This window comes from Zootoca vivipara, chromosome 11 (assembly GCF_963506605.1).
Source record: "Zootoca vivipara chromosome 11, rZooViv1.1, whole genome shotgun sequence".
Taxonomy (NCBI): Eukaryota; Metazoa; Chordata; class Lepidosauria; order Squamata; family Lacertidae; genus Zootoca; species Zootoca vivipara.
Genome location: NC_083286.1, coordinates 15,231,170 through 15,243,460, shown reverse-complemented (window position 1 = coordinate 15,243,460; position 12,291 = coordinate 15,231,170). Strand labels below are relative to the sequence as shown.

General features: G+C 47.5%; 1 protein-coding gene across 5 annotated transcripts in view; it reads right to left on the bottom strand.

The window, feature by feature from the left end:
• Positions 1-11,551, bottom strand: part of MARCHF3 (membrane associated ring-CH-type finger 3) — a 160,218-nt gene extending 148,667 nt beyond the window's left edge. For 3 of the 5 annotated variants that reach the window (XM_035100021.2, XM_060280128.1, XM_035100020.2), the window contains exon 1: positions 11,341-11,548. The gene's annotated coding sequence lies outside the window, so the exon portion shown is untranslated. Of the gene's footprint in view, positions 1-2,266; positions 3,010-11,340 lie in introns of those variants that run through there. The other 2 variants (XR_009558314.1, XM_035100024.2) reach the window with 2 other exon arrangements.
• Positions 11,552-12,291: the final 740 nt, after the last annotated feature.

The window sequence follows — 12,291 nt, the reverse complement described above, 5'->3', positions numbered from 1 at the left end:
CTATTAATGTTGACTTTCTAGAAGACAGTAGTTACTGCAGTATTGCTAAACAAGCAAGAAGAAGGCTGTCATATAGCATCTATCCTGACACAAGTCTATTTTGGGCAGTGCTTTTACTAGTTACATGGGTGACCAAATAATATTTCATTCCACTTATTTTTCGGCCAAATATGAAACTCACAGCACATGACGAGAACACATAAACCTGCATTGACATATGCAGCTTCCACATATCCACAGAAGGGCTTCTCAAATATTTTTCTAAAATACCTGTACAGTACCTAGCATTGCAATGGACAGAGACCTCCTATGATATTGATTGATTGATTGATTGAATGAATGAATTTATATACTGCCCTATACCCAGAGGTCTCAGGGTGGTTTACAAAAAAGAATCACAATATATAAAAGAAAAAGAAAAACAATAACCCAATAACACCCCACAAAAAGAGCCGTATTTTAAAAGGGTATAGGATGTGGATCTGGTCAACCAAAGGCCTGGTTAAAAAGGAACTTTTTAACCTGGCGCCTAAAGGTGAATAATGAAGGTGCCAGGCGAACTTCACTGGGGGAGAGCATTCCACAGACAGGGAGCCACTGCAGAGAAGGCCCTGTTCTTGTGTTGCCACCCTCCGGACCTCTCAAGGAGGAGGCACACAAGGGAGGGCCTCAGAAGATGATCTCAGGGTCCGGATAGGTTCGTATGGAAAGAGGCGGTCCTTGAGGTATTGCGGTCCTGAGCCGTTTATGATTTCGGAGTGGCTTCTTCTTTGGTAACATGGGTCAGAGGCACCAACTTGAGCAGAAGATTGGGGGGAGGGGACAATGACATGGGCATGATGACACAGGGATGCTGGGAGAAGCCAGGTGGTGTTGCTGAATTCAGCGGCAGCCCAGTTTCAATGGCTGGGCCAAGGCTGTTTAGGGCTTTAAAGGTCAGCACCAACACCTTGAATTGTGCTCAGAAATGTAATGGGAGGCAATGTAGGTATCTCAGGACCGGTATAATATAGTCTCAGCGACCACTCCTGGTCACCAGTCTAGCTGCCGCATTCTGGATTAGTTGTAGTTTCCAGGGCACCTTCAAAGGTAGTCCCAAGTAGGCAAATGTGTCCTCTTCTTTGCTCTTTGAAATGTGGCAACCCTAGATCATATGGAATTTTGGCTACTGAAGTTATACCTTTTTTAAAAAAATCATCTCCAGATCTGATCAGATATTCACACAAACCCAGTGTAAACACTCAGGCCTTTTTCTACAGGAGCAATGCTCTTTGCGCCGATGTTTTCGCACATTGACCTGCGCATCCCTGTTTCATGCTGAAGTTGCCATTATTTCAGGACAGGTGAACTTTTGCCAAGGTGCAAGTTTGAATGTGTTGGTGAACAGCAATCAGACTGTCAGGGGCGTAGGAAGATAGGGGTGGTGGGGGCGGTGCGCCCCGAGCGACGCGATCCCAGGGGCGCCATTGCCGCTGCCCGCCCCGCCCCCCAAATACGCGCCCTGCCCCTGCGCACGGCGCGCCCCGCCCCCAGAACACGCACCACGTCACTGGGGACAGCACGCCTGCTCTCCGCCCCCGGTAGCGGAGCATAAAGCTCTGCCGCTGCAGACTGTTCAAATTTTATTAGGAAAGACCCCGTTCATTTCAGCACTGCTGGAAAGCTGCAGCTTCCAAGACTAAATGAATTTGGAGTCCGGTCCGGTCCCCGTTCTTGGGCATGCTTCACTCGGCATAACATTATTCAAGGGCAGCATCACAGGCTCATCATTTCTGTGTCGGATGACAGATGAGGCTGATGGCTTCTGCCTCAGCTGTCATCAGAGCAGCCATGAAGAACTAGCAAGCAGTCAGAGTTCTATTTTAAAGACCCAATTCTCCTCACTCGCAGGGGTCTAACAGCACACGTGTCCCTCAAATCTAATTCACTCGGGCTGCTTTCAGTTACTGTAGTATAACGGCTGAGAAGCGGAGCTTGGAAGCAGGAAGCCACGAGTTTTAGTCTTGCCTCTGTCAAAATTCGGTGGCCTTGAGTAACCCCCCCCTCTCTGTCTATCTGTCTGTCTCTCAGCCTGCCCTTCCTCCTCATATATATATATATATATATGTGTGTGTGTGTGTGTGTGTGTGTGTGTGTGTGTAAAGATGACCTTGTCCAAAATCGATAATCTCCGAAAGTGCTTGACCGATTGCTTTGAAAATTTGACACAACGTTGCCACACTGTACACAAGTGTTTTTATATACCTAGATTATATAGATGTCTCACCTGTGACCTTCTGTTTTAGAAAAACCTTCTTTCAACGTTAGTTGTATTACCATCTGCTGCTATTGGCTACAGACTATCTGTGACATCACAATAACATGGCATTGCCCAGCCAGGGGAACAAACCAGGCCCTTCCCAAGATGCACATGGGGTGTGTGGATGGAAGAGAGAGAGGGGTCGGGGTGACGGGTGCCATCACACGGGAGGAAGATGATGTCACGCAGCCGGGGGGGGGGACCAGAGAGAGAGAGGTGTTGTGACGTCTGGGGTAGCTTGCGCGAAGTCCATTGCACTGTTACTCCAGGCTAGAAACCGGATCGGTAGGAGCACTTGAGATGAGGTCTGAAGGGAAAGAGAAATAAAAAATACCAGCCACCAGGAAAACCAGTTATGCTATGAGCAAGGGTATGAGGGTAACTAACCCATTAACCAGAGGCCTTGGAAAAGGTGAGAAAGTGGTGATGGAGAGTAGAATGGTCCTGACCTAACAACCAGAGGCCTTGGAAAAAGTGAGAAAGTGGTGCAACCTCAAGTTATGGACGTGATACTAGGGAGAGGGGCCTTACAGACAGGGGTTGATGATTCTCACGTGAGAAGCCAGATCAATAAATAACCGGGTATAAAATACACTTCCGTGTTGAAGAGAAATATTTCAGGTAATGTCTGAATGTAAGATAAAGAAGGGTAGTGATTAGTGGATATCCATGAGGTAATACATAAATGCACGATATACAATAAACGTTCTTAAATCAGATTAATAGGTTATAATACTTAAATAATACTCGTATGGTAAATAATGATACGTACATAAAGCATATATGTATTATGTATAATATATAGTTACTAGTATATATAAGGATATTCATGGGGTAAAGGAGGAACGGGGGCGCTGAGTGGGGAAGGGCCGTGCCTTTGGGGAGGATGAATGGGTCGGGGCGGAGTGGGGGGATTTAACAGAACACGCGGTTTTGGGGAGAATGATTGCCACAGGAAGTATCTTAAGGGGTGGTTGTAAGCAGGGCTAATTTTTTATAGAAAAAGAGATGCTGGAACTCACCATGAACAACTCCCTTGTTCTCTTATAATGGCAATGGTGCCCACCTGAGAGTTGCTGGAATTGAGTTCCGGTGAGATCCAGCCAAAAAAATTCCCTGGTTGTAAGGATTAAACATTAATAGTTCAATGTAAGCAAATGCGAAGTGATGCATGCTGGGGCAAAAACTCCTAAATTCACATATACATTAACAGGCATGAACCTTCAGTGACTGACAGAGATCAATACCTTGGGGTCATGGCGGATAGTCCTCTGAAAATGCTGACTGGCTGAGGGGAGATTGCAACATTTGGGCCTTTGTAGTTGATGCAGGGACGAAACATGTTAGAAGAGAATATCATTGTGCTTCACGTCGAGAAAGAGGACAGAGAGATGCTTTAACACATAGTAAAAATCTATGCAAATATCTAGCAAAAATCTACCCTCTGACTATACATAAGGGTCTGGTGACTTCTGTTTCAGTATATCTGAAGAAGTGTGCATGCACATGAAAGCTCATACCTATGACAAACTTAGTTGGTCTCTAAGGTGCTACTGGAAGGAATATTTTTTAATTTTTTTGTTTCGACTATGTCAGACCACCAGACCTACCTGTAAAAATCTATGGCATTTGATACCGCAAGGTGTAATGATGGTTGCCAACTTGGATAGTTTCAAAGGGGGATTAGGCAAATTCATGGCAGATAAGACCATTAATGACTATTAGGCATTGTGGCTATATCTCCTTTAGTATATAACAACAACAACAACAACAACAACAACAACAACAACAACAACAACAACAACAACAACAATTTATTTATACCCCACCCATCTGGCTGGGTTTCCCCAGAGACAGGATACTTCCATATACCCGTGAAGTGTTTTGAACTATATGCTTATTATAAAGGCGAGAAACTCATACCCTCCAACATTTCTCCGATGAAAATAGGGACGTCCTATTTCATAATAATAATTTTACTACTTTATACCCTGCCCATCTGACTGGATTGCCCCAGCCACTCTGGGTTGCTTCCAACATATATGAAAACATAATTAAACGTTGACAAACTTCCCTAATCAGGGCTGCCTTCAAATGGCTCGGGGGGTCAGATAACTCCATACCTTCTAACATTTCTCTGATGAAAATAGGTACGTCCTGAGGAAAAGCAGGTCATTCTGGGATCAAATCAGAAACCCAGACGGCTTCTGTAAAACCAGGACGGTCCCTGGAAAATAGGGACACTTGTAGGGTCTGGAAACTGTATCAGAAGTTCTCCAAAGACATTCAACGCATATCATTATAATAAAGACTTCAAACACACAGGAGAAATAAAGTGAAGCTGGATGGAGCAGGCAGCTCAGATAGAAAGCTATGATCAGGGCCGGTGCTAGGGCTTTTTGCGCCCTAGGCAAAATCAGCTTCTGCTGCCCCGGCACATGCGTCATGGCCCACGCACAACGCCGCTGCGTCCCCTCCATAGGCAGGAGGAGCGCAAGCCAAAAGCAGAGCTCAGCGCCCTCCCGCCTATGGAGGGGACGCTGTGAGATTATCAGCGGCTGCCGCGAGGCTTCAGCTACGGGCGCTGCTGCCGCCACTGCCACCGCTCGCTTGTTGCAGCCGCCGCTGAGGAGCTCACAGCATCCCCTCCATAGGAGGAGGAGCGCGAGCGCGTGCGCGCCGTGGGAGGGCGGCGGTGGCCCAGGGATTTTGCGGGGCAGGCTGCCCAGCGCCCCCTCCATTTACGCACTCTAGGCAACTGCCTAGTTCGCCTAAATGGACGCACCGGCCCTGGCTGTGATATGGAAACAACTGCAAGCTTCATCCACATAGAAAATAGTTATAGCACTGGCAAGGCAGCTACCTCAGGCAGCAAATGCTGGAGACAAGGGAAGGGGTGGCCAGGAACTGTTTGTGTACACATACCAGACAGCCTGCCCTGTGCCCACAATGTGGCAAAGAACATTGCCTTGTCATCGGTGTTGAAACATGATGCAACTTCCAGTCTGGTCAGCTTCTGTGTACAGAAGGAGGGCTGCCACGTTGCCTTTCAGCTCAAGTAGCAAAATGTATTGGGTCTGCTGTTCCTTCTCCCTCTCACACTGGTTATTTAGCCTAATCATGGCTAGGCCATTTGTGAGGCAGGCTGAAGGCTCCAGAAGAGCTAACGGTGGATGATGAATTTGGGGTATAATTTAGAGGCGACAGATGTGGAACACAAGCCCTGAACTTACGGATTCCAGTCCTTCCTAGCATCAGCTCTCTTAGTTAGACTGCTCTGGGAAGCATAGCTGCCAAGTTATCCCTTTTTTAAAGGGATTTTCCCTTATGCTGAATAGGCTTCCTCGCGAGAAAAGGGAAAACTTGGCAGCTATGCTGGGAAGTATGGATGAAACCAAATACCTGGTCCTATACTGAGGTACTTCTCCCTTCTGGGAAAACCACATGAAGATCAAGGACAAGGGACTTAGCTTTTTTTTTGTCATAGGTGATAGAAAGGTCATCCTTAGTACATAGTACCATCACCAGGGACAGCATTATACATTTCATCATTCATTCTCAAATCCAATCATTTATCTCACATGTTCAGATTTATCCCTCAGTGCATTGTCAATGCTGTAGCAGGAAAGGCTATTGCCAGAAAGCTTCTGGCAATCAGAGTTGAGGCTGGATGAACCCCTGGTCCAACTTGGTTGGAAGCCAAGACCAAGGTACTTGGCAATTCACAATTGTCAAAGGCCACCTAGGACCAAATATCCATGACTGAAGAGAAATGTGAGCCCAAGTCAGGTATTCCTGAACCTAACGCCTGCCATTTCTCCAGTGAAAACAGCCAGGTGATCTTGCCAGCAATTTCTCTGGATCCATTATAATTTGCCATAATGGCTTATTGTACATTTGTCTGTGCGAATCAGCACCTACTAGTATGCATTTAGGGCTCAGCAGAAAACCAGGCGATGCTGTGAGATATAGATCAGCTTTAGTTCTTTGAAAAATTGCCAGTGACGATTCCGTCCTCACGGTCAGCATAACACAATAATTAAAAACAACGTCAACAATACGGCGCAGCAGACAACAGTACGTGGGACTATTAAACTCCACTCAAATTGCAGACCAAAGGCCTGAACAAATATGTTTTAAATTGACAATTACATGGGGCGCAACAAATTCTCCACAGGGAGAGAGTTCCTCAAGCAAAGTACTGGCACTAAGAAGGCCTTGTTTTGTGGTGTGGACCCATGGGCTGCTGGACAGGAGCAGGGAGCTACAAGCAGGGCCTCTCCTCATCTGTGCCCCTGACCCTCAAGGGACTGCAAAGGATCCAGAATTACCCCAAGCTGCACACCTGCTCCTTCAGAGGGAGTGTAACCCACCTACTAACAGGGCCTCTGTCTTATCTGGACTGAGCTTCAGTTTACTGGCTCTGATCCAGTCCATTACTAAGGCAAGACAACGGTCCAGCAGTGGCGTCGCAAGGGGGAGCGGGGGGTGCTGCGCCCCGGGTGCCATGTTTGGAGGGGTGACAAGGCGGCACCCCGTGGGGTGATTGGCCCATCACCCCTGGTCGCGGCGGCGTGAGCCGCCATCGCGCCGCCGCAGCCACATGCGGAGGATCCTCTGTTCGTGGCTGCAGCCGCAAGCGGAGGATCCTTCCACTGTCTGCACGGCGCTCAGGCGGTGCCAGTGGCAAAATGCTACATACAACGCATGCACGGTATCGCACGCATGTGCTGTATGTAGAGACACTGCACATGTGGTTGTTTTCTGCTGCTCCAGAGAAGCGGACACGGAGCAATGGATTCAAACTACAAGAAAGAAGATTCCACCTAAACATTAGGAAGAACTTCCTGACAGTAAGAGCTGTTCGACAGTGGAATTTGCTGCCAAGAAGTGTGGTGGAGTCTCCTTCTTTGGAGGTCTTTAAGCAGAGGCTTGACAGCCATATGTCAAGAATGCTTTGATGGTGTTTTCTGCTTGGCAGGGGGTTGGACTGGATGGCCCTTGTGGTCTCTTCCAACTATGATTCTATGATTCTATGTGCCCTACATAGCAACGGCGCACATGCGCCCTACGTAGCGATGCCACACGTGTCGTACGTAGCAGAGCAACGCGTGCACAGCTGGCGGTTTGCCCCACCCCGGGCGTCGGTTAGCCTTTGTTCGCCCCTGCGGTCCAGCACTTCCACTGCTTCACCTGCAGATGGAGGAGAAGTACAGCTGTGTGCCGTCATTGCTGACAACATACGCCGAACTTCTGGATAACCCCACTCTGCAGTTTCATGTAGACGTTAAACAGCATAGGAGATAAAATTGAACCCTGGGGAACCTCACATTGAAGGCTCAACAGGGCTGAAGCATCGCCCTCTGGAAACCTCCATTCAAGTAGGACCAGAACCACTGCAAAGCGATGCCACCCATAATTTGGACAGCCGCTCCAGAAGGATACCATGGTCAACGGTATTGAACGCCGCTGAGAAGTTGAGGAGAATTAACAGGGACACCTTTCCTCTGCCTCTCTCTTGACACGGTGATCAAAGCAGTTTCTGTGCTGAAACTGGGCCTAAACCGCAATGGAGATGGATGTAGAAAACCAGTTTCCTCCAAGAGCGCGTGGATTTGGTCCACAAGCACCTGCTCAAGAACTTTGCCCAAGAAGGGGAGATTAGAAACCGGGGAAGGTTTCTTGAGGAGTGGTTTTACCACTGCCTCCTTCAAACAGGCGGGAACCATCCCCTCTTGCAAGGAAGCACAAATCATCTGCCTGGATCAGTAACACATGATCCCATCTTGCTGCTCTTCATAGCAACCTGGGAGTGGCATTATTTACCAGCGGCAGGTTCTGGACTGTCTTCAAGGTGGCCCCATGGATTGCTGTAGTCCGATGAAGAGTCTAGTACAGCATGAACCACTGCAGTCAGAATACTCTGATACAGGAAAGGCCATAGCTAGCTGGACATATGCAGTCCTCGCAGCTGAAGCTACCTGGGCCTCAAGTGACAGCTTATGCACCTGTTCTCTGGGGGTGAGGAGTTCTATGCCACCCAGAACAGGAATTTCCCCTGACTCCTGTAAACCAATGATATTCAAGGAATAAGGCATGCGCCATAATGAACGATGGCCTAACAGAACAAATAACACTAAACCTGAGGTACAAGACAAGGATGCCCCATTTCTCCGATTGTATTTGTATTACTTATTGAAGTTTTAGCCAATGTAATTAGAAACGATGAAAATATAAAAGGGAAAGGTAATAAAAGGGAAAGGTAATAAAGGAAAAGAGAAAATGAGCTTATTTGCAGGTGGTGCCTTGCTGATAATTGAAAAGCGGGTAGAAAATATGCAGGTAATAGAAGCATATTGGAAGGAATTTGGAGAAATGACAAAGTTGTGAATTAATTGGAATCAGGGAAGTTTCCCCAATTCTTGGACTGAGTAACCGTCTACCAAAAGAATCTCCACCTTATTGATCTTGAATCTGCATTTATTGACCCACATATAGATATCAGTCCAACCTCTCCCGGTACAGATTTGGATATCTCTCTTACAATAAAAAACAAAACAATGTTTGTGCTTTGCCTTAATCCTCTTCCTCCACCTTTTGAAGTTTGTGCAATATCTGTTCAGCACAGGTATCTATCTATCTTGTCTATAGAATTATATTTTAAAACAAATATTTCCTATACACAAAGCTCCTCCTTCCAGTACGTGAAGACAGGATTATCTCTTGTGCAGCTAGTGCACACACAAAACACAAACACAAAACCTAGAACATGCAAGCAATGTGTCCTTTATCATCACCTAGAAGGATTCTGAATTTTCCACAGAACCTGTTGGTAAAGCACTTACAGTAGTTACTGAGGTGGAATACTCACTTTAATCACTGTGCATTTATTCCTCTCAGGTTACCATTGTGAGCATATTTACTTCACGGTAAGTGCTAGCGAAATCTATTGGACTTACTTCTCAATAAACCTCAAGAGTCAGCAGAATGTCTCTGTTTTTAGCACCACATGCAATAGTTTTTCCTGTTACAGACACAGCACAGCTTTGGATTGACAAACAGTTAAGGAAAATGGCATGCAAGATTTCCTTAACTAGCTATGGTTTGGCACAGACTAAGATGTGAAGATTTTCCATTAATTAGATAACTCTTCATTGCCTCTCAGCCTCAAAATAGCCCAAACAAACCAACCATTCACTGAAGCCTATCATTAAAAACAATTTGGCAAGGAACCAGAAAACAACAACAAAACCCCTTGATTTGCCAGGATGTTAACTCAGTTGTACTCAGGTTCTCAAATCCACCATTTCCAAAGCTACACACAAGTTCACCAACATGCCTAATTTCATACTGTGTTTTAAGAGTCAGGAAAAGCAGTGTTCTTTTTGCGACTCTTTCCTGGATTCCTGAGCTCTGTCTGGAGTGTGTTTTAACAGATGGGCTCGCTGGCAGACTGTGGGCTGTAAACCAGCAAGCCGTGTGGAATCTGCACTGGATGAATTGGAACCAAGCGCTCGTAAAGTTCACGGACACAGGCAGACTCAGACTTGTACGCAATCGCACACAGAGGAGGTCACACACAGAGTACACATCACTGAGGCAGTCGGCCTCCATCCCCCAACCGCGCAGGGGAAGTTCAAGACTTGGCATTCGGCATTACAATCCTCTCACATACATTGCAGCTCCTCATCTGGCCGAAACAAAGGAAGGGGAACAAAAAATACTACATACTGTATACAGTCTCCAAAGAAATTAGCATCTCTTAACACAGCCTGCAAACGAGAGATACAGAAAGAGGCATTGGGCAACTATCATGGATGGTGATTGGAATTGCCCCCCTGTTGTCAAATCCAGCATATAGGAGGAAAAGAAATTAAGGGTAGGGTGGTTACTGAGTACAGTATTTGTTTGCCCTAAGAAAAACTATTCCCACCTCTCGCTATTCTAAGACAGGAAGAAAAGATAGCCCAAGTGGAAATTTAGTCCAAGCCAGCCAGCTTTTGTTAGTTTCTGTTTACAACCAAATAGTTACCATGGCATGTGTTATATTTGTAATAAACACACATACACACAATTCTGACGTGCACAGCAACTGCAACCTGCATTAGAGATGGCTTGCATGCACGTTTATTTAGAACATAGGCTCTATATTGCACATCTGTATTACACATAGCCTTCTGTGTGCTCCATTAATTGCTTTTTTCCATCTTTACACAAGGTAATTGTTGCATTATAGTCTGAAACACCACCAGGGAAGCTTCCCTCGGCATTCTCTGCCCTTTGGGTGGTGGAAACAGAAACCAAACACTGCCACAAAAATTACTGCCAAGAAAGGATGACAACTTTTTTCCCCATATGCTGTTGTCCCTAATTTTAAAGACCTATTTTTGAAAGTCCATCGCTCTCAGCAGAGCAACAACTCTGTGATCTTGCCAGAAGTACCTTAACGGAAGTTTCTCAAGCAGATGAGCAAATACTGGGGGGGAAAGGTAACAAACATGATGAACGGGGCCTTTTTTTCTCCTCCTGCTCTGGAAGATAGGACTCCAATGGCTTCAAGTTACAGGACTTGTTTTGTAATTCAGGAAAAAACTTTCTGAGCTGGTCAACAGTGAAATAGATTCTCTTGGAAAGCTCTCCTTCCTTGGAGGTTTTTAAGCAGAGGTTGGATGGCCATCTGTCATGGACGCTTTGGCTGAGATTCCTGCATTGCAGGGGGTCGGTCTGGATGACCCTCGGGATCCCTTCCAACTCTACGATTCAACGGCTTCCTGTATTTAGGTTTGCAAAAGGAGACTCGCTGCTCAGCGCCAACCTCTTCTTAAAACCATCGTCCTCTCCCCTCTGACTGGTATGAACTAAGTTTGGGGGGGGGAGAGAATAGGGAAAAGCCCAGCGCTTCCCTGCAAACTGGGGGTGGGGTGGGGGTCCCTGTGCAAGCTCCTGCCTGGAAGAAGGGAATCACGCGCGGACCTGATGGAAGACTCCACGTCCCCACCGGTCCAGCCGGGCTAGAGAGAGAGAGGGGGGGGTCCACTCACCCTTTTCTTCTTCTTCTTCTTTCCTTCTCCGGAGGGGTCCCGCTTCTCAAGGCGCAGCTTCCCCGGCATGGGAGGCGCCGGGCGGCCGCGTCTCTTGCCCTTGCGGGATCCGGGGACGGGCAGGCAGGCAGGCGAGCAGCCGAGTCCGCCCCCTGCGCCGGCAATTCATGGACCTATTTGCTTGCGCTGGAAAGAGAGAGGCAGCCCAGGCGGGGTGGGTGGGTGGGGGGTGTGCGGGGAGGGGCCACCTCTCCTGATTGACAGCCGCCGCCTCTTGCCTTCTTCGCTGCGCTGGGAAAGGGAACCGGGAGGGGGGGAAGCCGCGTTAGGAGGACAAAGGGCGGCGGGGAGGACCCCTAGTGGCCACAGAGAGGTAGCGAACCGGGAAAAGCGTCCAGGTAAGAGCGCCGGAAAGATGCTCCAGGTAGATGCGGATGCAGCTGGCGCCACACACCTGCCTGTTAACCCCTCCGTCTCCGTGTGGCGCTGCGGTCTACACCATTGAGCCTCTCTTGGGCTTGCCGATCGGAAGGTCGGCGGTTCGAAATAGTCCGAGAAAGCCTTCCATTCTTCCACAAAACGTTCACCATTAGGATCTTCTCTTATTTTATTTTCTCTTTTCTCCTTTTACTTATTTCTCTTATTTTAGCTGTTAGCTCTGCAGATTCTTTGGTGGGCAATACCACTTCCTGTGGGAGAAGGTGGCATGTGGTCTAAACCACTGAGCCTCTTGGGCTTGCCAAGGTCGGTGGTTCAAATCTGTGTGAAGGGGTGAGCTCCTGTTGCTCTGTTCCAGCTCCTGCCAACCTAGCAGATTGAAAGCACACCAGTGTGAGTAGATAAATAGGTACCACTATGGCGGGAAGGTAAACAGTGCTTCCGTGCGCTCTGGCTTCCGTCACAGTGTCCTGTTGTGTCAGAAGCAGTTTAGTCCTGCTGGCCACATGACCC